This window comes from Pinus tabuliformis, chromosome 5_2 (genome assembly GCF_031772625.1).
Source record: "Pinus tabuliformis cultivar Carrire ecotype Pingquan chromosome 5_2, CPIR1, whole genome shotgun sequence".
Taxonomy (NCBI): domain Eukaryota; kingdom Viridiplantae; phylum Streptophyta; class Pinopsida; order Pinales; family Pinaceae; genus Pinus; species Pinus tabuliformis.
This window is the reverse complement of record NC_142306.1, coordinates 735,601,613-735,629,432: the sequence shown is the minus strand read 5'-3', so window position 1 is coordinate 735,629,432 and position 27,820 is coordinate 735,601,613. Positions and strand designations below refer to the sequence as shown.

The window sequence follows — 27,820 nt, the reverse complement described above, 5'->3', positions numbered from 1 at the left end:
AAATGACAAAACCTCCTTTCTATATATATGAGCCTAAGGGGTCACAATATAATCAAAGCCAACATAACAATAATGATATAAGGGCACAAAAATAACAATAGTGGGCTTCTATGGGGCACAATAATAACAATATGGGGACAATAGGGGCACAACAATAAAAATAAGGGCTACAATGAAAATAGTAATAGGGGAATCACTAGTAGTATAGGGACCTAACAAGGGTGGCCACCAATATCCACCTGGATCATTCCTCCCCCCTTAGGAAGAAATGGTCCCCATTGCATTGAGTCCCTCCATGAGATGGGGAAACTTCTGCTGAACTTGGTCCCTTGGGAGCTACTTTCCTTGGTGTAGGACTTGGCCAGCTTTGACAACCTGATAAATTTGGATCTTATGCTGGCAAGTGTTATTGATCTTTGTGTCCATGATATGTTCAGTTGTGGCTTGTTCCATGTAGTTTGTGTTTAACTTTGTTGGTGTGAGTTGTTATGCAATGTCTGATGTGTCTAGTAATGGTGGAAATTATGGTCGAAGATGGTCCACATTGAACACTATTTGCAAGTCAAAGAATGGGGGAATGTTGAAATGAAAAGCATGGTATCCCACAACCTTGGTAATGGTGTAAGGCCCATATCAGAGTGGTCTGAGCTTCTGATGGGCTCTGGTAAGGCGTTCTTTATGAAAATGAAACCAAACTTTGTCGCCAACCTAAAACTTGTGTGGCACCAGATGTTGATCTTTTCGATGCTTATACTTGGCATTGGACTCCTCCAAGATTTCATGAACCTACTGGTGGACGCATTGTATGCGCCCAATAAATCTGGTTGCTTTATTATCCTTAGAAAATACATGTGTGGTTTTTGTTTGTGTAGTCGCATGAGGCATGACAACATTAATCAGACACAATAGTTAAAATCCTAGACCCACTTGAAAGGGATTGTGACCAGTCGAGCTATGGAGAGTTCTCATCCCAGGTTCGTGGATGCTTGGAGTTGTACATGCAGATTATGTGCACTATCATCCTATTGCGACCTTTGTCTAGCCATCAGTTTGGGGATGGAATGCAGTCGACTTGGTGAGCTTGGTTTCCAATAGTATCAAAAGACTTGACCATAATGTGCTTAGGAACCTACTATCCTGATCTGATATAATGGTCTGCAGGATCCCAAAATGTACCCACACTCATTCAAAGAAGAAGTTGGAAATGCCCTCTGCTGCGATACTCTTCTTGGAGGTCGCCAATATAATCATCTTAGAAAATATGTCCACAACCACAAATACACATTCATTACCATGCTTGGTAGAAGGGAGGCCAGACATACATTCCATGGAGATGGATTCCCAAGGCTGGCTAAGAGTAGGAAGATGAGTATATAGGCCTTGCTTCTTAATGGTTGGCTTGGTGATGGTTTAGGATCTGATATATTTCCCAACATCACGTTAGAGTTTTGGTCAATAAAAGTAGTTTTATAGTACGACCATAATTTTCTCCACACCAAAGTGTCCTACGACCCGACTGTAGTGCACCTCCCAAATCGACTTGGCATGCATGCTTGAAGGAAAAAAAAGGTGGCCCGAGTAGCATAATAATGGATCTTGGATGTGGAAATCAGGAACTTGCTTGCCATCAACTAGCATCTGGTATGTGGAGGTGAACTCTGGATCATTTTTGTATAGTTTCGGCCATCCAGAGGTCTCGTGACCACAAGAGTTGAGAACAATAGTCAGTGTTGCAACTTGGGGCCAATTGAGGCAATCTGCAACATGTTTAGTGCTGCCCTTTTTGTAATTTAATGTTCAAATTGAATTGTTGCAGATATGTAGACCACTTTTGATGGCGATCGTTCTGCAATTTCCCTTGTGTCTGTATAAACTGAAGAGGTCGGTGATTAGTGTGGATGACCATTTCCTTCCCTAGAATGTAATGCTTCCATTGCCAATAAGCCTTCACATTCGAATACATATCTTTATCATAGGTGGGGTACTTCTGAATTGTATCGGAAAGTGTCTCCCTATGATAGGCCACTAGATACCCGTGCTGGGTGAGGACTGCACCAATAACATAGTTAGAGGCATCTATCTCAATTTCAAATGGTTGTCGCAGGTTTGGCAATGTGACTACCGGTGTAGGGCAGAGGCGACGCTTCAACTCAATGAAGGCCTTCTGTTGGGACTCAGACCAAGAAAAATTTTCTTTCGCTCCGTCGTTGATAATATGACTCAAAGGCCAAGTGATATGGGAGAATCCCAGCACGAAACTCCTATAAAAATTTGCAAGGCCCAAAAATTTGCAAAGCTATGTTAGAGTGGTTAGGGTTGGCTAATCTCAAATGACTTATATCTTAGTCGGATCCACATGCATGCCTCACTCATCTCTGATGTAACCCAGATATTGGACCTGGCTCCTGCCAAAGGTGAATTTATCCAAGTTGGCACATAATTTGTGTTGTTGCAGGGTTTGAAGGACCTGCTGAATGTGTTTCAAGTGTTCTTCCCAACTCTTGCTAAAGATGAGGATGCCATCCAGATAAACAACCACAAATGAGTTGGTGAAGTGTCGCAAGATGTCATCCATTAGCCTCATAAAAGTAGCAACAACATTTTCCTACCCGAAGTGCTTAACCAACCATTCAAAAAGGTCTTCCTTGGATTTGTAGGAGGTATTCCATACATCTATGGGCTCTATTGGAACCCAATGATAACCAAACTTCAGATCAATCTTGGTGAAATACTTGGCCCCCTTGAGTTGGTCCAGAAGCTCATCATTCTGTGGGATTGGATATCTGTTCCTGATAGTGATTTTGTTTAGTGCCCGATAATCAATGCAGAGCCTCCAAGTCCCATGATTCTTCATTACAAGTACAATTGGGCTCCCACAAGGTGAGGAAATTGGTATGATGTGCCCTTTTTTCAAAAACTCATGGATTTGCGCTTGATCTCTTCATTTTTTAGAATGGAGTAGTGATATATTAGCGCATTGGGTAGAGGTTCTCAGGGAGTCAGATCGATCAAATGTTTGACCTGACAATGCAAGGGTACTCCTATGGGTGAGGAGAAGATGTCCATGTATTCTTCCACGACCGTATCCACCTGCTTCTGCTACGTGGAGGAACCCCTCTCAAGTGCCATGGATGTGGCCACAATATTCCCCTTACTTTCAGAGTGAATCAGAGAGAAAACAAATTTCCCACTCTCGAAGATGATCTTACTGCATTTCTTAGCAGAGATCAAAGAGATGGTGGTAGGTGGGGATACCTTCGATATCCTGTATAACTTATTACCCAAAGAAATATTAATAGTCCGAGGCCTCGACTCATATACAACACGACGCTTCCACAAGTATGGTTGGATTAATAATACATCACAAAATTCAAGAGTAGAAACATCACACAATACCTCATCCGTCAAGGGCTTGATGTTGTAGGAAAGGCGACACTGCTCGCTAACGCAGAGATCTCGTCCTTGGTGAATCCACCCGATGGTGTATGACTATGGGTGTGGTGTGGTCGGTAGGCCCAACCGCTTCACGACCTCTATTGAAATGAGGTTCTTTTGGCTCTCGCTGTTGACAATGAATTGCAGCGGTGAACCTTTCACCCACGTCTGTGAGCGGAAGAGATGCTCCCCATCCTCTAGATATTCGAGCTCAATCTTCTCGATCTTGTTGGTGGAAACAGTGGCACTGGGCTTCGCATCAATAATATGCTTCCCTTTGTCATTCCCCTTGTCATGTTTTGACTCAGAGTCAAAACATGCATTTGATTCTGAAGCCTTCAACTTGGCCACTAGTGACTACTTCGCTTGACACTCGTGTTGTGATTGGGGCTCTTATGGAACTCACACCACTTTTCCATGTCCTTCTTTGACTTCTTCGTGTTTTATTTTCTTGCATATTGATGGGTTGTCCTAGGTCATCCTACCTTGGCTTTGTCCTTTGTTATGTGGTTTGGGGCGCATTTCCCTTGCTTCAGATTCACAAATCAAAAGTATCGCTTCTTCTGTTTAAACTTTTGCTCGATCTCGATAGTGTATCGATAGGCGATCCCAAGAGAGGATATTTCTAGGAACTCCATGTCACCTTGGATGTATTTGTGCAGACAACCGTGGTACTTCAGTACCAGATGCTGCTCAAAATCCTTGATACCCAACTTCGTGTGAAGGGTATGAAAAATATTTGTGAACTCTGGCACGTCTTGGCCCATTCCATGCCTTAGTGTGGTCCACTTTATGTACTTAACTTCATAGCTCCCAATAGGGTAATATTGCTCCTTGATGGCGTCTTGAAAAGAGTTCCAAGTGGGTGCAATTGAAAATTGTGAGGGTTCCTTCTCATCCTTTTTCTCACAGTAGGTTCTCCACCAGTCCTTGACATGGGGGGTGGCTTTGAGGAGTGAAAAAGTAATATTTTTCCTATTGGAAAAATCATGAACCAAAAAATACCCCTCCAACAAATTTAACCATCTATCTACAACGTCTGCATCTATCTAGCCTTCAAATATGGGAATATCAAAGCGGTGCCTCTAGAGTGGCTGTTGGATGAAGATGTGTCGCCTATGGGTAGACGCTGAAGGATTTGGGAAAAATTGTCCATCATCACGTTCCTTTGTCACTCAAGGGCTTCTTCAAACAATATTTGAAGGGATATCTTGGTCCCTCATCTTTCTTCTCTTCCGCCATGGGAGGTCGTTGAGGCTTGCGAGGTTGGTCTTGCAAAGGTTCAACTAGTCCAAGCCCTTACTCCTTATACCCTAACCTCATTAGGGACATGCAAATAAAAACAAAAAAATAACAAACTGCTCTGATACCATTGATCTGAAATTATGCAGGAATGTAACATAATATAGATATAAACATAAACATAGATATGTAGTAAAAATAAAACTTAATTTCATTAATATCAAAAAACTGAAATATGCTTACATACAGAATGGAAATAAATGAGCTCGGACGATGATAGCTTATATGTGAGAAGAGATGTGGCATCTGCATGCCATCAAAGTATGTTACAATGAGGCTCGGAGGCCTATTTATTGTTGAGAAATAATGGAAAACCCTAAACATCTAAAAACCTAACCCCAGGAGATGAAGCGCCAAAACTATGGACCCCATTTAGGTAAATTGGTACGTCAACTTTCCGGGGTCATAACTTTGGCATATGATCTCTGTTTGATGTGCACAATACCTTGTTAAAAATATTTATTCGAGGAATATAACTTTCGACTCAAATCATGAGTTATAGACTATGAGATTGAAAAACTCACATTTGCCCATTTTCAGAAAAAACAACGTTTAGGGCCTCAAAAGGACTCCAGAACTTCAGGACCCAAAAAACTGCCAAAAATAGTAAAATGTGCTACAATTAAGGAAACTGAAAAACTGAAATAAACAATGGTGGGGGTGCAAGTGGAATAGGAGGGTGGCCACCAATATTCACTTGGATCAATAGACCAATCGATAACATGATCAACATCTCTCATATATCTTTTAAGCAATGAAACATGAAAAACATCATGGACTTTCACTATCGAGGCAGTGCAAGTCTGTAGGCCACTGGTCATATCCTCTCAAGGATCTCGAAAGGCCCATAATACCGAGGTGACAACTTCACATATGAACTAATCCTCAAGGATCTCCTCTTGGGCTTGATGCGCAAGTACACATGCTCCCCAACCTGAAAATCCTTAAGTGCCATGTGCTGATCTGCATAACTCTTCTATCTATCTTGTGCTACCTTTAGATTGTTCTTGATAACCTTCATTTCATATTCCATCTTGCCAATAGGTTTGGTCCAAAAGGTATCTTTTTCACTAGATCACTCCAACTTATGGGAGTATTAAAACTTCAACCATAGAGTGCCTCAAATATACTCATCCTCAGTGACTCTTGATACCCATTGTTGTAAGAAAACTCAACCATTGGAAGATACTCCTCCTACTTCCTCTTTTGGAGCATAACATACATCCTTAACATCTCCTCCATAATCTTGTTGACCCTCTCTTTCTGTCCATCTATTCGCAGATGACAAGTTGTACTGAAGGCTAACTTGGTACCCAAACTTGCAAACAACTCCTTCCAAAACCTGGAAGTGAACTTGGCATCTCTATCCGATATGATATTGTTAGGAATACTATGCAATCTCATTATCTCCTTGATGAATATTTGTGCTACCTCGCTAGCTGAATTAGTAGTGTTTACTGGAATGAAGTGAGCTACGTTGCTCAACCTTTCAACCATAACCATGGTGGAATCATGTTGCTTCGATGACCCCGGAAAACCTGTAATGAAATCCATGGAAATGACCTTCCATTTCCACTCCAAAATCAAAATAGGCTGTAACAAACTAGCTGGGTGCTTACATTCATCTTTCACCTACTGACAGTATAAACATCTAGCAAAAAACTCCACTACTTCCTTCTTAAAATTCCGCCAATAGTAGAAATTCTTCACAATTGTCATTGTCTTATGATATCCCGAGTGACCTGAATATGGCTTGACATGAAACTCCCTTTAGATAATATTTTTGAGCTCAGTGTCATTTGGCACATAGATCTTGTCCCTAAATCTCACCAAGCCATTTGTCGTGAGATGATAATCCACATCCTGATCACCTATAACATGTGCCTAATCTCCCTGTATCTGTCATCTTGTTGTCCCCTAAGAGCTCACAACTACAACATGGTTTACTTACACTCTCCTAAAGAGCATTTTCAACCTTGTTGTAACACCTTTCTCCAACATTTACCCAAGCTAACTGGCCCATCGGGTTAAACATGTGATGAAGAGTTATTATGATATGATTCAAATCCCCATGTACATTTATGGAAGTGGAATCGATAAGACAAGACCAAGCTGACTTTCTTCAGGAGCTACAAAACCTTCATGAGCCAACCAACCCCTTCAAGTGTCCAACCCTTGAGATAACTTGATGTTTTGCTAAACTAGACCCACATTCTCTCCCATGACAAGGCATGCATGCAACTAAGACCCTCCAGTCACTCCCACAACAAGGCATCCATGCAACTGTGGCATTTTTCAAGCAGTTTTGTGTGAGTGGCCCCGGATTTTGTGCCACTTTTTTTGGGCTAGGACTCAGGCCACTACCTAGAACTTCATGAAACTTCCAGAAATGATAAATAACAATGAAACAAGTTTTCTAATGAAAACACTTGAATAAGGACTTGACCATACCCCTACAATCCATGACGAACATTCCGTCAAACAAATCATAAACATGTAATCTACGGGTCATAACAAAATATATGAACATAGGGATCTCATACTTATTTGAAAATCGTTAAGGAGGACAGATGTCTCCTCCCAATAGCCGCATTATCATCTATTAGGTCATTCATTCACTAACATTTCATATACTAACCAAAACATGATGAGAGCCATAAATCAAAACTGTCATAAAACTTGCTTATAACCAACAAATAACCATAGATATATTCATGATGAAACCACTATTAAAGGCATGTAATGATAATCACATTTACTCATAAAATACCAAAGGAAAAGATCTCTTATTAACATATGCAAAAGCTAACCAAGTCAGGGACTTCTACATACCACCCGACCATAGATTGAGTTGAACCAAATCTCTCTTTCAGCCAATCACACCTGTGCCATATTCCAAGCATCAATGCAGGATCTCATGGAATAAACCAAGGGTCCCGAACTAGCATTACATACATACCCAATACCATGATTGGACTAAAGTCTACATCTTGCATACATACCCAATACCATGATTGGACTAAAGACCACATCTTTTACATGGAGATTGTAAGAGCACATTAGTAGGAAAGAAAAATACACAATATATAAGTACAATATATCAAAATGTGCAATAGTTAAATATAGGACTTGCATACATACCCAATACCATGATTGGAATAAAGTCCACATCTTTTATATGGAGATTGTAAGAGTAGATTATTTGGTTGTACGGGGAAAGGTGAATACTTAGAAGTAGCATTGCATACATACCCAATACCATAGTTGGAATTAAGTCCACATATTTTATATGGTGATTGTAAGAGCACATTATGGTAGGAAAGAATAGTAAACCATATATAAGTACAAAATGTAGCATTGCATACATACCTAATAGCATAATTGGAATTAAGTCCACATATTTTATATGGAGATTGTAAGAGCACATTATGGTAGGAAAGAATAATAAACCATATATAAGTACAAAATATCAAATGTGCAATAGTTAAATATAGGACTTGCATATTTTATATGGAGATTGTAAGAGAACATTATGGTAGGAAAGAATAATAAACAATATATAAGTAAAATATATCAAAATGTGCCATAGTTAAACAACTAAGATTAAACATTGAGACATATATAAATAAAGCTAGTAAAAGGTAATAAACTGTATGGATGAAAGGTGAGTGAAGGGTTTCTTAACTAAATTTTAAGATATTTTTTTCTGATTAATTTTATCCAAAATCTTCCAGAGATTTTTAAAAATTTGAGTTTAATCTGTTTAATTTGTAGAATTTGAGTGTTCCAGGGGTTTTTCAAGGCGCTGAAAATCACATTCTTTCTTGAAATTGTTTTGAGGAATTAAGTTTATTCTGTCTATAAGTTAGACTACGCCATTAATATATGCCTTCATCGCGTGGTTGACTTTCAATAGGTACTTAATATTAATAAGAGTGGTCTAAAGAGACCACAAATTCGTCTGCAAAATAGTGAAAATTTAAACATGATTTTTGCCAAAATCTAATAGATTTTTTGGGAAATCTAAATTACACCTGTAAACTTTAAAATTTAGTGTTGATCCCATTTTTACCATCACACTTTTATGATGAAATATATATATAACTTTCCAAAAAAAATTGTAACTTGGATAGGAGATGCATATTGAAGCCGATATGCCTTCTTTTGAAACAAGTCACTTCACATATTCGTCTACCTTTTGGTTGTGCCCGTGACAGCTGTGTGCCATTAAAATTAATAAACAATAAATAGCAAACCCACATCTGTCGCAATTTCAATCGCATGGGAACTGACTATAACTTATCGAAAGCGACAACAATTTTAGTTTTCCATTGTTTCAAGCGCTTAGAAATCTCATCTTCTAGCCAACTTACGCAAGTGAGAATGTACATTAATCATGGAAAAATTTCCAACAGATATGCCAAATTTTTGCTTAGAAAATACCTGTCTTCCGTGGCTGAAGGAGAAACCCCAAATCATTCATCCCCAAATCTTAGGGGAGGAAAATCCTCTAAATTTAGAGACTCGCCATTATCCAGAGCTTCCAGGAGTAGTGAATCACAAAATGCTGAAACTTGCTCCACCAAAATCTGTTAGTCTTTCAATCTCTGATTCTGTTACCGAACCGCAGGATGATGTTGTCATGTTCTCATCTTACGGAAACCAAAATTCTTGTGCGGTGAACCTGGCCGCGACGATGATAGAGAAGAGGCACATGGAATTTTTGGCAGACAAGTCAGATTCCTCTACCGAACCGCAGGACATTGACGTTGTCATCTGACGACAACCAAAATTCTTCTGCAGCGAACCGAGCTGCGATGGCTTGGATTGGCAATGGTGATAGAGAAGAGGCTCATGAAATTTCTGTCGGCGAGTCCGGAATATTGAACCTAACCTTGGATGCTCTCAGACGATACGCTACAAATTTATAGGCGCCAACATATTTTTCTAGGGTGTTGGAGGAGCCTAGCAAAATTTTGGCCCTGCAATTGGGCATTCGAATTTATGACACCCATTTTCCTTATTTTCTTAGTCGGATTCCCTTGAATTTCCGCGACATTAGTGAGTGGATTTTCAGCTTTCCTCCAATACGTTTTGCAGATTTGTTCCAAAAACAGATATTTGAGCATCGTATCAACAATTCAGAGGCATAATATCCTCTTACCTAAGGGGATGCTTAGGAAGGGATTCCAATGAGTCAAAGTAAAAGAACTAAAAAATTGGATGAAACTTTCCTGAACAAGCTTTCACGACCTCCTGGGCAACAATTCCACCAAATAGTGCTACCATGGGATTTAACACTGCATGACAACCACTTGAAAAATGTCTTAATACATGTTCACCAATGGTGTTTAATTTTTGGTCACCTGATGTTTCATTAATAGATCTTGCCAAAGACACTAATTTGGTAGCATCTTCATTTGACGAAGGAGCAGGAAAACGCCCAAACTCACACACAAATTTACCTAGAGGATGAAAAGGAGTGTAACAATGGAGGGCGATCAAACTTCGAATTATCACTAAGAAGAAATTCACCGGGATCTTTAAGAGCTTCATTTAGTGGCTTAAAATGCAAGACTTTAGATTGTTTCACCTTCGTCACAATTCCACCTTTCTCATAGGCACTGAAATTGGTGGTATCTACCTCAAGAAAAAACCCATAAGATCTTGCATTCCTTATCCTTCTTGGCTTTCCATCATTCAGCTCATTCATACGTTTAACTTCAGTAAAAACAAGAAGGTCCCCATCTTGGAACTCGAGCCTCTCATCCTCAACACATGATACAATAGATGGATTATCATTGCTAATAGATGCAACTATACCAGTGCGAGGTTCTTCACCATTCACATCATATACAGTGAACTTAGGTCCAAAGTCACAAAACACACTTCCAAATAGTCCATGAACATCTGACTTAATGAAAGGTATTGGTGGTTTTTCGATATGAGTAATCATCAAAGTCAATCGTTTTTTCAAGACTTAGTCTTGTGAACACTATTTCCTGGAATTGAGACAACTTCTCATTAGATTTTTTTTCAGAAAGAAAAGCATATATTAATATTGAGGAAATATATACAAACATATTCTGATAGGATTACATGTAAGAACCTGATTGTACTGAAGACAATAAGGCTTCTGAGAAAAGCATGAGCTGATGCATCACATTATGAGGAGAACAAAAAACTGATAAAAGATATCACCATCATAGTCTCATAGATCCCATGAAGGGAAGGAGAAAAAAGAAACAAGAACCCCAAGTCAAAGCTATTACAACCTTCAGAATCAGAAAAATATAAGCACTGGATCTTCCTGACGATCAGCATTCAAGCGATAGGAGGATGGAGAGCTAAGACAAAAGATAGCACATAATTGGAAGAAATATTAGAATTCTCGAATATTATTAAATTTCTCCATTTCCACAGGCACCAGATTGTTGAAGGGAGGATTGGGCGCTTTTTTGGATCTTGACGTCCCCACCATTTGAAAGTTGCATCCACAGAAGAGAAGTTAGGGTGCTGAAAAGAATAGAACATGGCGAGTTCATACCAGATTTGTAGGGATGTTCTACAGGAGAAGAACATATGGAAGTTGGACTCCTCCTCCATCTTGCAAAGAACACATCTGCTGGGGCCGTGCCAAGATTGTTTCCTTAAATTTTCCCAAGTTAAATTCTTATTGTAGAAGACAAACCAAGAGAAAATGATCACTTTTAGGGGGCATGCAAGCTTCCACCATAACGATGGGAAAATCTTTCTAGCTGGAATAATTTTCTTTGAAATGAGATCCGAGTAAATTTCCTTTACTGCTACTGTTGAGGAGGAAGATGGCCATACCATATGATCGTCATTTCCAGCACATTTCAAACCCTCTTAAACGATGGATAATATGAGATTTTCCCATACAGAAGACAGTGCCTGTGGGATACCGAGATCATCTGCACTCTTAATGATAGGATAGAGGCCATTCCATTGTTCAATAATCCTATCCCATGTAAACAAACCGGACCTGTGAAGATGAAAAAGAAGAGGATCTGGAAACTGAAGAAGTCCTTTGAAATCAGCAAGAGGGTCGAGGCCAATATAGATCTTACAACCTGAAAAAATCCTCCATTTAAGATTGTTTAAGAAGTAAAGTTCTATTCTCCTGAAACTTAGCCATATAGCAGACCCCTGTTTGATACCGATGGCGCCATACCTGTACCAGAATTCTACGCTTCTCCCTTTTTGGTATTTTTGGCGGATAATAGCACTCCATGGATTTGATTCAAAAAAGCCCCTCCATAAGGATTTGCAGAGAAGGGCTTTCCCAAAAATCCTTATATCCTTCAAACCCCAGCCTCCTAGATTTTTTGGCAGTGTAATGAGATCCCATTTTGATAGATGAATTTTGCTCCTTGCCGCTTTAGCCCCCCAGATAAAATTGGCAGTGATCCTATTCATGGCCTGGAAGATGCTAGCCGGAAGAAGAAAGAGGTGGCCCCAGTAGACTGATAGCTGCATCAATACTGCTTGGGCAAGAACAACCCTCCCTCCCTGAGATAAAGATCTGAACTCCCATGATGATATCTTACTGTGAAATCTATCGATGATCCATCTCCAATCCTCCTTTGAATATGCCTTCGCCTTAAGTCGGAATCCAAGGTATTTTAATCCTTCGGATAGAGACCTGGAGGAGATCCCAAAGAGCTGGGAAATCCAGCTTGTAAGAGCCTCATCAGTGTCATTGTGGAACAAGATCGATTTTGATTTGTTTATGGCAAGTCCCGATGCTTTCTGAAACCGGTCAAGAATGGACTTGATGCATATCCATGTGACTTTAGTGAGCATGGAAAAAAGTAGAACATCATCTACGAAGAGGTTATGAGATATGCTAATGTTTTTGCAGATTCTAATCGGAGCATACTGTTTTAACTTCACTGCATGGTTTATATGCAAACTCAGAGTATTGATGGCTAAAATGAAAAGGAGTGGCGATAGCGGGCATCCCTGACGCAAGCCCCTTTCCGCCTGAAAGAAAGGAGAGGGAATCCCATTAATTAGAACAGCATAATTAACATTTTCATAACAGGCCATAATCCATCGAATCAGACCCTGTTCTAAGCCTATTTTCACCAAGAGACTTTGTAGGAATCCCCAGTCCAGGACATCGTATGCTTTCATAATATCAATTTTCATGATAGCTGCATTTGACTTATGCAAGGCCATGGAATGTATACATTCTTGTGTGCTGGCAACAACATTAAGAATATTTCGGCCCTTTAAAAATGCATGCTGGTTTGGGGATAGAGAAGCTTCCAATGTCCCCTTAATTCTTTCTGCAATAATCTTTGAAATAATCTTATAGGTTATGTTGCATAGAGATATGGGCCTAAAGTCCAGAAAAGATACTGGCTCTTCCTTCTTAGGTATAAGAGCAATGTAAGTAGAAGATGTATATGAGTGAATACTGCCCGAGAGTCTGGATGCTTCCACCATGCTGAGCAGGTCCCTTTTGAATAGGTCAAAGAAATGAATGAAGAAGTCAATTGACCATCCGTCAGGGCCAGGGGACTTGTCCTGTTTAAATGATTTCATTATCTCCAAGAGTTCCTTCTCTGTTACTGGAGAGAACAGGGCTTCATTTTTCGCTTGATCAAACATCTGTGGCACCAGATCTAAGCCCCATCTAATGTCGTTGAAGGCAATCTCATTATTCCTGCTATATTGATTTTTAAAAAAATTCACGGCCTGACTAGTAATGTCCTCCTGAGAGAAAGCTGAGTTGCCTTGGTCGTCCTTGATTTCCCATATGAAGTTCCTTGCTCTCCTTGCGTTAGCATATTTGTGAAAGAATTTCAAATTTTTATCTCCATTCTTCATCCACAGAGCTCTGCTTTTAAGCCTCCATCTGGCTTCCTCTTGTTGCAGCAAACGGTGTTTTTCTTTCTCCAAGATCCTGATGCGACTTTTCATCTCTAGGGAGCATGTAGTGTAGTCAGTAGATGCCAATAGCTGATCTATATCCTGTTGGACCATTTGAAGGTCTTTTTTATCCTTCTGGTGTTTTTGATATTGCCATTTTTTTATCAGACCCCTTATCTCTGTCAATTTTTCTCTGAAAGAGGAGAAGATAAAATCTTTGTCTCTGTCCTTTATGCTTTTCCATACTTTCTGGATATATTCGTTGAAGGAGGAATCCTGTAAGAGGCCCCGGTCAAACTTAAAGGAATAACCTCTTTTAAAGAGATTTACAGGCCACGATAGGAGGATGGGATTATGATCCGATATCTGGATATTTTCCACAGAAAGGCGGGGCATGCCAAATTTATCAATAATACCGAAGTGAATGAAGACACGATCAAGTCTTTTTGCTATGTAGGCGTCGCCTACTCTGCCGTTTGACCATGATGGTTTCATTACCGCAGGGATTATGTCAATCATATTTCTGTTGAGCATCTCAGCGTTTATAAAGTCCGCGAGTCCATTGTTTAACTTCCCTTGACCCCATACTTCATTGGATTTCAAGACCACATTCATGTCACCCGCTATAAGGAGATTATTGATATCAAGCAGCTCAGAATCAAAAATTCTATTCCAGAAAGCATTGCGAGATTTGTATGGTGCATAAAGATTGAGAATATTTACTGGAAAGTCATATCCCCTGATGGAGGCCGAAATAATAATCCCCGCGTAGCATCTATATGCCTTGGCCTTTACCCGGGAAGGATCCCACAGAGTAGCCATACCACCCGACAATCCATTAGCTTCTGTAGCAACGATGAACCAATTAGGAAGCATTTTCCTGAAATATGAGATTGAGTCCTCCTTCTTATGCATTGTTTCTTGAATTAGAATGATCGCAGCCCTGGAATGAAAGAAAAAGTCTTTTAGCGTTATGAATTTGGGATCAACGCCAAGACCCCGGATATTAAAAGAGATGATCGGGATCATTTAGATGCTTCTGCAGCCAGACTCGCTCTAAGGGGCTGTTGTTCAGAGATTTCAAGAACAGGAATCTCGACCAATGACAAATTCCTGATGCCTTCATTAGAAACTATAGTCCTACCTCTAAAATGTCTACTTCCTCCTCTGAATTTTTTCCGTACCGTGATATTTCTGGCCGAGTCCGGGCTTATGGAGGGCATGTAGGCAGGGCCAGGCTTGTGAATCGTAAGCGGTTCTAATTCAAGAGATTCTCTGTCAAGCAAATGGTCCAAGTCGCTGTCAAAGAGGTTTACCGAGGACGACGGGGAATTAAAAGGGGTCGGGCCGCCTTCTTTGTTTTTCCCCTTTTGGATATTATGACCATTAAATTCCGGAGAAGAGGAGGAAATGGGAATGGGAATCGAGCCCACCGAAAAATTAGCCTCCTTCGACGGTCCAGGCATAGAGTCCAGAATGAAGTCTTGCTTTTGCATGGGAGGCGGGGAGGGGATAGGGCTATCCTCCTTTGGCTCTGTGAAGGGAGACCTTTCGAACCCCGAGTTCTTTCCAGGATTTGACTTTTCAGCTGAACGTGAGCGATCAGAAACAGGCTCCCTGTTCGGAGAAAGATCTTTCATGTGGGAGTGATGTTCTGAATGTAGCTTTGGACTACAAGGACTATGAGGTTGAAATGAGGACGAGATTGGAGAGGATTGGGTTCCATTTATGAATGATATTTTGATATACCTTCTGTTTTCAAAAATATTCCCACTCGGACAGTTTTTGACCAGATGACCAGTTTTCCTGCATGCAGCGCATCTGAAAGGAATACCCCAAAAATCCAGTCTTTGGTTGATGAACTGATTTTTCCAGATGATCTCGATATGATCAAGATAGCCTCCCCTAAAAGGCCTCTGTATAAGAATCCAAGCTATTCGTTTATCTCTTTCTCCCAGACACCATGGATCCACATAGACAAAGCGACCAATAGCATTTCCTATCATCTCCAAGGATTCTTTTGACCAAAGTTCTAAGGGCAGATTTGGACACTTAACCCAAATTAAATTGTTTGCAGGAGTGTTTTTCAGTGGGTTGAAACCTATGTACCATCTATACAGAGCTAGAAAGCTCCTCTTGTAAACCCATGGCCGACTCTGAATGGCTTCAGCATCCGCTTCGTTTAAGAAATTGAAACAATACCAGTCCTTCATAAGGTTGGATATTACCGGAACATAACCAATAACTTGTTTCCAGAAACTTGCCAGCCAGTTCCTCATATCACTGCCAGACATTTCTTAGTAGTCTAGTAGTCTAGGTAGAAACAACAACAAAAGTGTTTAACTCTTGCAATTTTCCAACAGAAGCAAGTGCTCTGTTCTTTGCAAGACTTAGTCCTGTGTACACTACTGCCTGGAATTGAGACAACTTTTCCTTAGATAACATAGCAGTCCAGGTAGAAACAACAACATAAGTGTTTAACTCTTGCAACTTTCCAATAAAAGCAAGTGATCTGCTCTGTAGTTATCGGTTTATTAGTGGGTGGGGCAGTATATGCCTCCTGTCTAATTTAACTAAATATATTATCCGAACGAGTGGCATATACTACCCGGTGTATTAATAAACCAATAGCTACATGTTCAGGCATTCAATTTTTCTATTTGATTAAGTGGCAGTGTGCAGTTTTTGATTAAGTGGCACTGCACAGTTGATTGGAATTATTTCAAATTAATAAAAGTATATATATTTTGAACATTAATATCTATGTTGCACTAGTTTCCAGAAGGGGGAGTAATAGGGATTGGATACAACATGGCTAAAGTGTATTGTCAAATATTTTTGGAAATGACAAGTTGGAAATTGCAAATATATATATATATATATATATATATATATATATATATATATATATATATATATATTTTAATAATTAAAAATTTATTATTAATATATGTAATTGTTTTAAGTTTTTAAATATACAAGTTATATTATTGAGTTTGGAGTATGTTTTAAAATTATTTTCGCTACAAATTGATGTTCTAAGATCCACAAACATATGGTAAGAGTAAAACCCTGCCCCCTTACTGACCACTAAATGGGTAATTTCAAGTGGCTTGATTTTCTTTAGATAACATTCACGAGACAACCAACAATAGTGGATAGCATTTTTGGATAACCGGTAATTTTAGGTGGCTTGATTTTCTTTAGATAACATTGACGAGACAACCAACAATAGTGGATAGCATTTTTGGATAACATCTACGAGACAACCAACATTAGTGGATAGCAGCCAGTGATGGTTGTCTTCACTACTGGTTTGACAATTGAGTTATGATAGGTTTTCTCACTGTATAAAAAAACATAATAAGCTATACCATATGTATTATGAATAACTCCTATACTTTTTAACTATGTAAAATCATAAGTAGTTTAAAAAAAGGGTTAAGTGACATTTTGTAATTGGTTGTTAAACATGAGAAAAATACAATTTAGTTTTAGGAAACCTGAGCATAACTATTTTCAATTTTTAATAAGGTCCACAAAAAGTCTATGAGATAGATAATTGTCTCTATAGTAGTTTTTTGCTTCCTCATATTTCTCATTAATGATAACTAGCAATAAGCCCTAGAGGTGCAAAGATACACTGAAAGAATAGAATATTTGAGAATGCATGTTTATAACACAAATAATAATATTTTTTATTTATAAAATACAAGTAAATTAATAAATTTAATTACATTCAAATGACAAAAAATCATTTGTGATAAACTTTTAGTTTACTTTGAAATGATATTTTGTACCCTGTCTCAATTGGTAGGATCAAGTTTATGTTAAGTATTTCTCCAATTTTTTCTTATTCCACCTCGTTCAGTGTGTGCTTAGCCTACATGCCAAATGCTTTTCATTTGCAACCTTGTTTGAAAAATTATTCCTTTACTAAAAGCATGGGTATGCAATATATAGTTTCATCCCAATGATAACAACAAGATATTAAGAAAATTAATTTTGAAAAAGCTACACTTATCTCCTTCAGGGATTGAAATTCACGAGGTGGAAATGTAAATAAATCAAAGGCCATGAACTTTTGAATAATATATTTTAGCTTCAATTTCAAAATAGTGACAGTTACCTAAATTTCTACAAAACTTGTTTCTTTTAAAGGGACAACGTTTTCATCCCATGTTAAAAAAGCGAAACATATGTACTCCAAAGACATGAAAAAGTTTTGTCAAATATGCATTCAGGAAGATACTTATCACTGTAAAGAAGCTCCTTAGAAATTCATAAGAGTGAAAATTTACTGTGGCATGGATGAATTTCACCATCTAGACCCAAATGACCATATTATGTTGGATTTTTATGATGAGGAAATACACCAATGATTTCTCCCTAAATGGAAGCCCACACATCTTGGGGATGAAGCTCTTTTAAATATCGGGTATTTTAATTAATGTTTTGCTACACTACTCTGGGTTTGTGACACTAAGATTCAATGATATTTTTAATATATGTGGATACTTCCTATCAAATTTCAAAACACATTTAATATATGAAGATACTTCCTATCAAATTTCAAAACACGTACCATATAGTTTGCCTTTAAAAAAAGATAAATCCAAAAAAATAAAAACAACTTAATATTGCACAGGCACTCTCATTTATAAGAATGCATAAATTCCAAAATTGACAAATCTTTGAGACTCCAAAATTGTTACAAGTACTTTAAAACAAAACATAATACATCGTTCAAATTCTAAACCAAGGGAAAAACTAACCATAACTTACAATGCAACATTCAAATATTTAAGAAAAATTTAGCGAGGAATAAATTATGAAGCCATCATAGAAATTCAGTTAAAAACAAAATTATAGAGCCATCTAAGAAACTGAGTAAATACAAATATATATAATATGTGCAGATGAGTGCCATAGCAATTTCTCAAAATAAATATGGGATAATTCACATTAAGAAAATAAGAGAGTTTAAGACAATAACTTCCTATTGCACATATATTCTTTGTATGCTCATATGCTTACACTAATTCTGAAACTAATCCTTCAAGGTAAAAAAATATTAAACCCCAAAAACTAAACCACTTCCACATCCAACCATGCAATGTTCAAATCTTAAGGGTAAAACATTTGTTTGCCAATGCAATGGAACTGCATCACTGTAACTATTATGAATATGCTTGTTGTAGTTGTTACCATTCGGTGCCACTACAGTGTTGAAATTATCACTATTGGATCCTTCCTCAAAAGCCATGTTCTTAAATACCCAAACAGATTCTCTTAAATGTTCAAAAGTGCAAAGCGTTTGCAACGTCGTTGTCAATGAGGGCCAAATGTGATGAGATAGTTAGCCCCAGAGCATGTGATCAAGCTATTCGGATCATAATAGGCATGAGGGTAAGCCCAGCGACACGAGTTTTTAAATAGACGAGAGAAACTAGTGGGTCTGCACATTTGGGGATTTCATAGGAACTTGTGTAATGATATTGAGGCATGCTAAAAGCAAAGCAAACACTCTTACAAGCCATGACATAAAATAAAAAATAATAAGCAAATAAAATATATGAAAGATATTCAAACCAATCAAATCAAGAAGAAATCATCACAAATTGTGTATGTACATGTGGGGACCTGTTTCGTTTTGAAAAAGGAAAGGGGGTTGCTTACAAACAAAAACAAATATAGCCAAATCTAGGGCTTACACGAAATACAGACGGGGGGAAGGGGAGGGGGAAGAGCCCGCCATCCACTCCAACAAGCGTATCTTGAGCTTATATTTCCAAAAAATCCAGCCAAATTTTACGGTCCATATTGGCAACCTATAATAAGTTTCTGCTTTCGGTATAGTAAAAAGCTTGTCTTGGTCCAAATTCACAGTATAGTAGAACCTAATACATTTTAAATGCCATGGATACACACATAAAACTTAACTCTCGTCCTCTGTTAGCTCATATTCGTTTGGTTTCAAAAGCAAGCACCCTGTACTAGTATGCTTTTTGTTTTGGTTGTTTCTAAATAATAAACCAAGAGAGTTCCACAACATACCATACAATGTGTTCATAATAGATTTGAAGGTTGATGGGTGAGCATTTCCAATTGAAGGCTACGTGTTGTTGGGATTTCTATATTAGTATTCCCCTCTTTTGTCTTTGTTTTGATTTTGATTGAGTTTCCTAATCACGAGGGTGAAAAATTGATAGTGGTGAATGGTATATGAAGAATATCATAATGTTTATGCATCAATTTCACTAAAAACAAATTGTTTCCATTTGTGATAGACTCGAATAAATAATATTATATTCTTTCCTAAACATACATGAAGTGAACTATTTCATGTTTAATTATAAAAACCAAAATACAAGTTTGTCAATTTAACCAATCTGATAGACATCTCTTTGTACCTTTTGGAATGATCGCTTTTGGAGCAATTGTTAGTAATATATACCACCATAAAGTGGCTGGCTTTCAATAAGTACTGTCTATGTACATAATTTCATAGTGCGGGTGAAGCTTAAAAAAAAAAAACCGTACCTCCTCGTGATGCGATATTTTCAAGCATCTTTCTCGAACTTTCGGCCATTTGTGGGGTTAGTTAGTAGCGACGCAAACGTCGTATATTTTCCATCTGTTGTGTGTTCAGATTGTCGGGGAATTTTCTCTATATTTTGTTATGCGTTTTATTTGAGAATTTGAGATTACACTTCCTTAAAATATTGTTTTTTAAGTTTTATTATTATTGTAATTTTTTTTGGTAATTAGGCTTGAGGTACTTTATCATAGGAAAGTAAATTAACAAAAACAAAACAAAAAAATATAGATAATTATAGATTTATGTTATTGGATTTACTGAAGTATTGAAAATATTAAATTTGTAGGAACTTTTTGGTGAATGTAAAATTAAAAAAAATTGTAGTATAAGAAATTTGATTTTGTTTAATAGATGTGAAATTAAAATAGATTTCTAATAATTATTTATAAATACAATTTAAATGGTAAAAAAAATAATAATATTTAAAATAATTCACTCATAATATATAAAATAAAATATTTAAAATAATAAAATAAAATAAAATATTTGAAAAAATAAATAGATAATATTTGATTATAAATAATTTTATGCAAATATATTTCAAATTGTTGACCAGAAGGATTGTTATTCACTTATTTAAATTTAACAATGAACTCATAATTTCTAATAATTATTCTCTTATTTAAATTTAACACTGAACTCATAATTTTTTATTTATTTTTAATAAGTATATTAGTGTAATAGTTTTAAATGTTGTTATTAAATATTTGGAAAAATACTTTATTCTTAAAATAAAATATTTTATGTAGATATATAACTTACAATTTAATGTTATAATACATAATAAATATATACTTAATAAATTAATTTAAATTAAAAGTATTTTATTAAAATATTTTATTTTGAATCTAATCATTTATATTTAATATATTAAACATATTAAAATGATTTAAATAAACGTTAATAAAGTATTTTGTATAGAATATTATAGAGTAATGTTAACATTATTTGAAAAATATTATTATTATTAATTTTTTTAAACACTTTTCAAGTTCATAATAGTTGTGTATGTTGCCTTTGTCGATATATGGTAGATTTGAAAATGGTTTAAACGTGTTTTTCATTTACTTATATAGTTGAGATGATATTGTGTGCAATTTAAAACGAGTGTAATATGCAACGTTGCTGCTTAGTACCTGCCTTTTTTTATGTAAAGAATTAAAATAATTGATAGAAGAATAATTTTAATGAGAGTAATTATAGAGTACCATAATATAGAGTTAGTATATTAAAAAAGTGTGGAACATTCAATTAATTAAAATGGTCACATAGATGCTCATGGGAGTAGAATAAATAGTGATAGAGTATTCTGTTAAGGCACTATGTGGTTGAAAGGTTACCAGTTCAAAACCAATCCAACTATTATCTCACCATAATTTCTTAACGCTATAAAAGAAACCCAGAGGTAAACACAAAAGCACTTGTAAGCTTAGAAGCTAGCCCTTCTAAACTTAGAGAGGGATCTCTCTATTGGATTTAGATTTGCTTCTGTGGGGTTTTAGGCTAGTTATTGGGTTCAAAGTTTGGTTTCTTGAAATGTTTGGTTGAAATTGCAAGGAAAGACTATTGGGCAATGGAGTCAAAAAGTCTTAGGGTGATCATATACAAGAATGATAGAACAGATTTAACATGGCAAGGTAGGCAGCCTATTGGATCTTTGAAGCTTTTGTGGAATGAAAGGGAGGAAAAGATTCAAATTCAATTAAACATAGAGCATTTTAGAATGAATTCTATATTCAATTTCAGTTGAAAATGCAGATATTGCTTAGAAGCCAGAGCAGAGTGTAATTAAACAAGTCTGACCATTAATTTTATTTAAACAATACAGATATGAAAAACATATGGAAAACATAGAAATGACAAATACACAAGAGGAAAAACATCACCAATTTTCCTGACACATGAATCTTGGAACAACTTCTTGTATTAATGAAATGATCACTTTAGCTCAGTACCAGTTCCAACATTTTTACTTCGAATTCTGAAGTATTTATACAAAACTCATCAAAATATCTTGATTTTAAATATCAAGATTTTTACAAAATATCCTAAAAAGTTATTTATAAAAATAGTACAAAAATACAGGCAAATAAAATTGTTGTAGCTGTCTGGCACTATCTTCGAGGATTCTCGTGCTGACTTGGCCTGAAAATATGCTACTTTGTTGTTGAAGATGAACACTTGTTTTACTCAAGTAGTTGGCATAGTTTATCCCATTTGTCTTCATCTGGGGTGGAGAATTTAATTAACTTTATGTAGGTTTCATCCACCTCAGTATATTTCTGGAAGGTAGGCTTAATTACAAACAAATGTTTTATCTCATGTTTGATAAGTAAATTGAATTTTGAACCTTCCATGAAAACTTTTCCTGTGATGGTCCCTTTGATGGTGCAAAATTTTGACTTATCTCTAGCTATGGAGTATAATTTCTGCTAATAATAATCTATCTAATATATTCTAGTGAAAAAATTATCATAGGGACAAACTTGGGCAACCTGTATGGAGGAAATTCGCACCCATACACTCTGATCTCAGTGTAATTCTAGTACAGGTACCAGTCGCCTATTTTGGTTTGGTCACTGAGGTGTAGATATCTTTTTATCTCAGGTCCTATCCTTAGTTCAACATCACTATTCAATAGGAAAGATAGTGTATACAAAAATTGGTCAACATACTCACTGAAGGTGAATTCATTGGTATGCTTCCATACCAAGGAAGTCCAATGAATCACAGATTGGGAATTTCCTTGCTCATCCAATTTTTGTAATGGAAATTGAAACCTGTTTGTCTAATGGAATAAAATCAAATAGACTAGAACTGAAGCATACTTAAAAACTCCTTCGATAGAAAAATTTAGGAACTGCTCATGAATGGAATTTGCTAGAAACTCACTCTAGTTGAAAATTATTGAGGGATTTTCACCTATTGAGAAGACTGATAAAAACCCTATGATGGCTTCATCAACCCACTAATCAGATTGATAGCCTAGTAAGAAAGAAACTATGGAGATAATTTTCTTTGTCATTTCAGGGGACATGGAGGGTCGATAAGGAGGATTTTTCTTAAGCCATTGAGCATCCTCAGGGAGAAATGTTTCAAATATCCTTTCTCTATGAGGGAAAGTGAGGTTCTTGTAGAGTTCCATAAGGGAATCTATTGAAAAAGGTTTTAGAGAGGTAGAATTCTAAATATGCAACATTTGGGAAATGGGATAAGAGGTAATTGTGAGAAGGATAACATTATTTTGGGCTACAATTTCCCTATGACTGGGAATGTACTGGAAGTGGCACCATGAAATGAATTCAGGGAAATAGTGGGTTTGAGGAAAAATGAATTAGGGTAGGAAGGAGTCCCACAAACCCAATTCATCACTAAGATCTATGAATTTTTGTTTTAACCAGTTGTGAAGTTCGTAGAGGTCAAACTCACAACTGGTTTCAAGGATTTTATATTCTTGATCTACTAGGGGTTGATGGTCCAAGTCAATTATAGGGGGTAGAAGGGGGTTTTCTTTTGTAGATTTAGATTTTCCTTTAAGAGCCATGCTGGAAAGGAAAGAACTGGAAATTTGGAATTACCTGGGAATCAGATGGATGAAGACTGGTGGTTGGGTGGCTGTTTGTAGTGGCAGTTTTCTTCCTGACTGAGAGATGTCACAGTTTGACTGAGCATTGTAATAGGTTATGGTATGTTGGTGTCTTGGAACAACAAAAGGGAGGGCCAAAAGAACATGTTTAGGCTTTATTTGTAAATGAACTTGTTTACTGTTGGGATTAAACCGTTTAATGGAGTGGGTCCGCTAATCTAGGCTGAAACGATTAAATGACGAGTGCATATGTTCCATGTGGTGAGAGTGCATTGGAGTGGAGCGAGAAAGGATGTGACAACAATGGGAGAGGAGCGTATGGGGAGTGCCATGTGGCCGAATTGTATTGGAGTGGAGTGGGGACGGGAGGTGCCACTTGGCGGAAGAGGAGTTGAGTTAGGGAGCGTGGGGTCAACGGTCATAATAGGAGGGAATAGAGACATTCCAATAGACTTCTCTATGCTAATTCTGTCAGCCCACAGAGCATTAACCAACTTCTTGTGCCAAGCTTTTTTTTATTTTCCTGCAATAGTTTCTTAATAATGTTAACTAAGCTCTTATTAAAAGACTCAGATAACCCATTCCCTTGTGGATAATAAGCAGTAGAGTGTGCTAACCTTATGTTATACTTATGGAAAAAATCAATCATCCTTTTTTATTTGAAAGCAACAATGTTGTTAGTGATGATCTTATGTGGACATCCAAATTCGGCAAGAATATTACCTTCTATAAACTATATGGTTATAGTGTTTGTAGCTTGTCTAGTTGGGATAGCCTCAATCCACTCGGTAAAGTAGTCAGTGGCTGTCAAAATCCATCTATGTTGAGCTGAGGAGCTTGGATGGACTTCTCCAATGAAAGATAGGCCCCATTTTTGGAAAGGAACCTCAATTGAAATGAGCTTTAAAGGTAAGGGAAAAAGTTTTCTCTTACCTTCAAAGATTTGGCACTCATGGCATGTTGTAACTTTCTTATGAACATATGCAAACAAGGTAGGTCAGCGAAAACCAACTCTTAGGATTTTCTTAGCCTTTGTTTTCTAGTACAAATGTCCTCCACACACTCCTTGATGAAATTATTCTATAGCCTTTCCTGCTTCATCTTTCAATAAAAAAATTAGTAAAATACCCCAACATCTTTCCAATACACATTCTGATCTAAAATGCAGAATTTCATGGCTTTTAACTTGAGAAATCTAGCTTTTGTATTGGTTAAACCAAGAGGAGCTTGTAAATTTTGTAACACAAAGATAATATCTGCATACCAAGGAGAGGTAGCAAAGGCTTATGATACCTGTGGAGTCGCTAGCTCTTCCTGTTCATCAAGTGCAGTTATAAAATTTGTATCTAGTGCATGGAAATTGGATTCAACCATTAGCTTAGCCAATTCCTGACCTTTGATGAACTTAGTAGGTCTTAAATCAATGTCATATTCTAGAATAACTACAATCCATTTGCCTCTTTTCCCTTCTGGATTAGTTTGTGTAAATATTTTACTACAACTCTTGGGACAAATGCAATGATACGGGAATGTAGAATGCAAACTCTAAAATCTTTTAGTGCCTTCACTAAAGAAAAGGCTTGTTTCTCCATGATATTATACTTTAATGATGCATCCCTTAAAGCCATGTTGAAGAAAGCTATAAGTTGTCCATGTCCTTCATTGTTTTTCTACAACGAAATTGTTGCAATAGTATGTTCAAAAGCGAAAGAAAAAATCATGAAATCCTTTGTAAATTCAAGGATAAATAAAACAGGAGCAGTTGTTAAAGCTACCTTTACTTGACTAAAAGGTTTTTTGGCTTCACTATTCCATTTTATTTGAATACATTTCTTTAGCATGGTTGTAATGGCTCTCAATATCTCAGCCAGGTTTGGAATAAATCTTCTAAGGAAATTTATCCTACCAATGAAAGACTGAATTTATTTCATGTTCCCGAGAGGGTCAATTTTCAGTATGGCTTCGACTATGTTGGGTCTATTCTGATAATTTTTTTCGAAATAATGTGACCCAATAATTTTCCTTCCTCCAAACCAAAAAGAGTTTTCTTGGGGTTCAAGGAGATACCATATTTTCTGCATTTTTCAAAAAACTTTCTCAAGTGTAAAAGATGCTCTTCATCTGTTTTAGAAAACACAGTAATATCATCCAGGTAAATGACAATGAACCTATCTTTCTCATTAGCAAATGCAATGTCCATTTCTCTCTTAAAATTAGCTCTTGCATTCATAAGGCCAAAGGGCATTTTTATATACATAAAGGTCCCCCAAGGTGTAGTAAAAGTTGTTTTATGTTGATCATCAGGATGAACTAGAATTTGGTTGTAACCTGAGAAACCATCCAACAAAGAAATTATGCTGGAACCAACTACTTTCTGTAAGATATGATCCATTTTGGGCAGAGGGTAGTTGTCCTTGAGAGAAACTTTGTTTAGATTCCTAAAATCTACACAGAGCCTTATTTCTCCTATTTTCTTTCTTGTTGGTACTAGATTAGAGACCCATTTTGAAAATCTTAGGGGTACAATGATTTTTGCATAAAAAAAAAATTGAATTATTTTTCTATCGAAGGTAAAAGGATTGGATTTACTCTCCTCAATTTCTGTTTGAAGGGTTTTTTATCTTCCCTGATGGGAATGGTATGTTGTATGATATTGTTATCATAAGATTTCAGATCTTCATAGCTCCAAGCAAACACATCAAAAAATGATTTTAATAGCTCAATGTATTCCTTTTTTCCTTAAAGAGGCAAGGATTTGGACAAATTTACAATTTTTGGACTTTCCTTAGTACCTATATTACAGTCTTCAACCTCATCTCCTACAGGTTCTATTTTTGGCTTTTTGGTTACATCGTTAACATCAAAAATCTCTTCCAATGGCACCAATCCTCTTGGTAATACATTGTCTTTTAATTGCAGAACCTCAAGTCCTTCTGGATTGTCATCGATTTCATTTAACCCTATTTCCTTTTTATTTTCATCTACATCATTATTTGTATCAATATGTACATACTCAAATTCATCTTTCAATTGTAAACAATTTTCTACTTGTTTATCACTACCAAAAACCTGCCAATATCTTACATTATCTGGAACAACTTGCTTGTGTTTCACTTCCACCTCATATTTTCTATTGGGATGGAATGGAATTTTGCAAGTACTGGCTGAAGTAGCCAAAACATCAGCTAAGATATTTTTCCCTCTAGGGATAACAAACAATTGATATTCAGGAAAACATTGCAGAAAATCTAAGGCTACATTTATGTAGGCCCTTAGTCTAGGGTGTTTAGCCAAGTACTAACCTTTAATTTGATTAATGATGAGTTTAGAATCCCCATGTGCAGAAATTATTTTAGCTCCCAACCTCTTCAAAATTTGCAGTCCCAGAACCAGTGCTTCATATTCAACTATATTATTTGTACATTGGAAATTAAGTTTGTAAGCATGTCCCTTAGCTATACTTGTTTGTGAGTTTAAAATCCAAACACCTACCCCTGCTCCTTCCTTTCTCACAGCCTCATCGAAATCCATATTCCACGGGGCTTCTCCCTCTTCATCATGTTTCTCAGTATCTAATTTGATATCCTCTGTCTTACTCAATTCAGCTTCTAAGTGTGATACTTCCTCCTTAACCGATTCATCATTATACAAAACAAAGGAGTCCATATCTGAATGCATAGAGTACAAGGGGTAATTATTCAGTTTGTCTTGACTACTAACCATATATTTAATTAATGTTTCCCTGCATAACCTTCTTTGCTGATAAAAAACGATAATGGTAGCATAGGTCATGTCCATCTGCAAAATACCCTGTAAATTTGCTCCCCATGATCTTGATAGCAACATTCCATACTTGGGAGGTATGTCTACCACTACAATATCCATTACCAAACTCTTTGTTAATATTTGGGCTAGTGTAACACATAAATATTTGATTATACCTAAGCATCTCACTTTGTTGGAGTCAAAAGAATATAAATCTTTGTAGGGTCTTG

At 36.8% G+C, this 27,820-nt stretch overlaps 1 pseudogene; it reads right to left on the bottom strand.

Annotated features, from left to right (window-relative positions):
* Positions 1-9,810: 9,810 nt before the first annotated feature.
* LOC149161329 (ubiquitin-activating enzyme E1 1-like) lies at positions 9,811-27,491 on the bottom strand (annotated as a pseudogene).
* Positions 27,492-27,820: the final 329 nt, after the last annotated feature.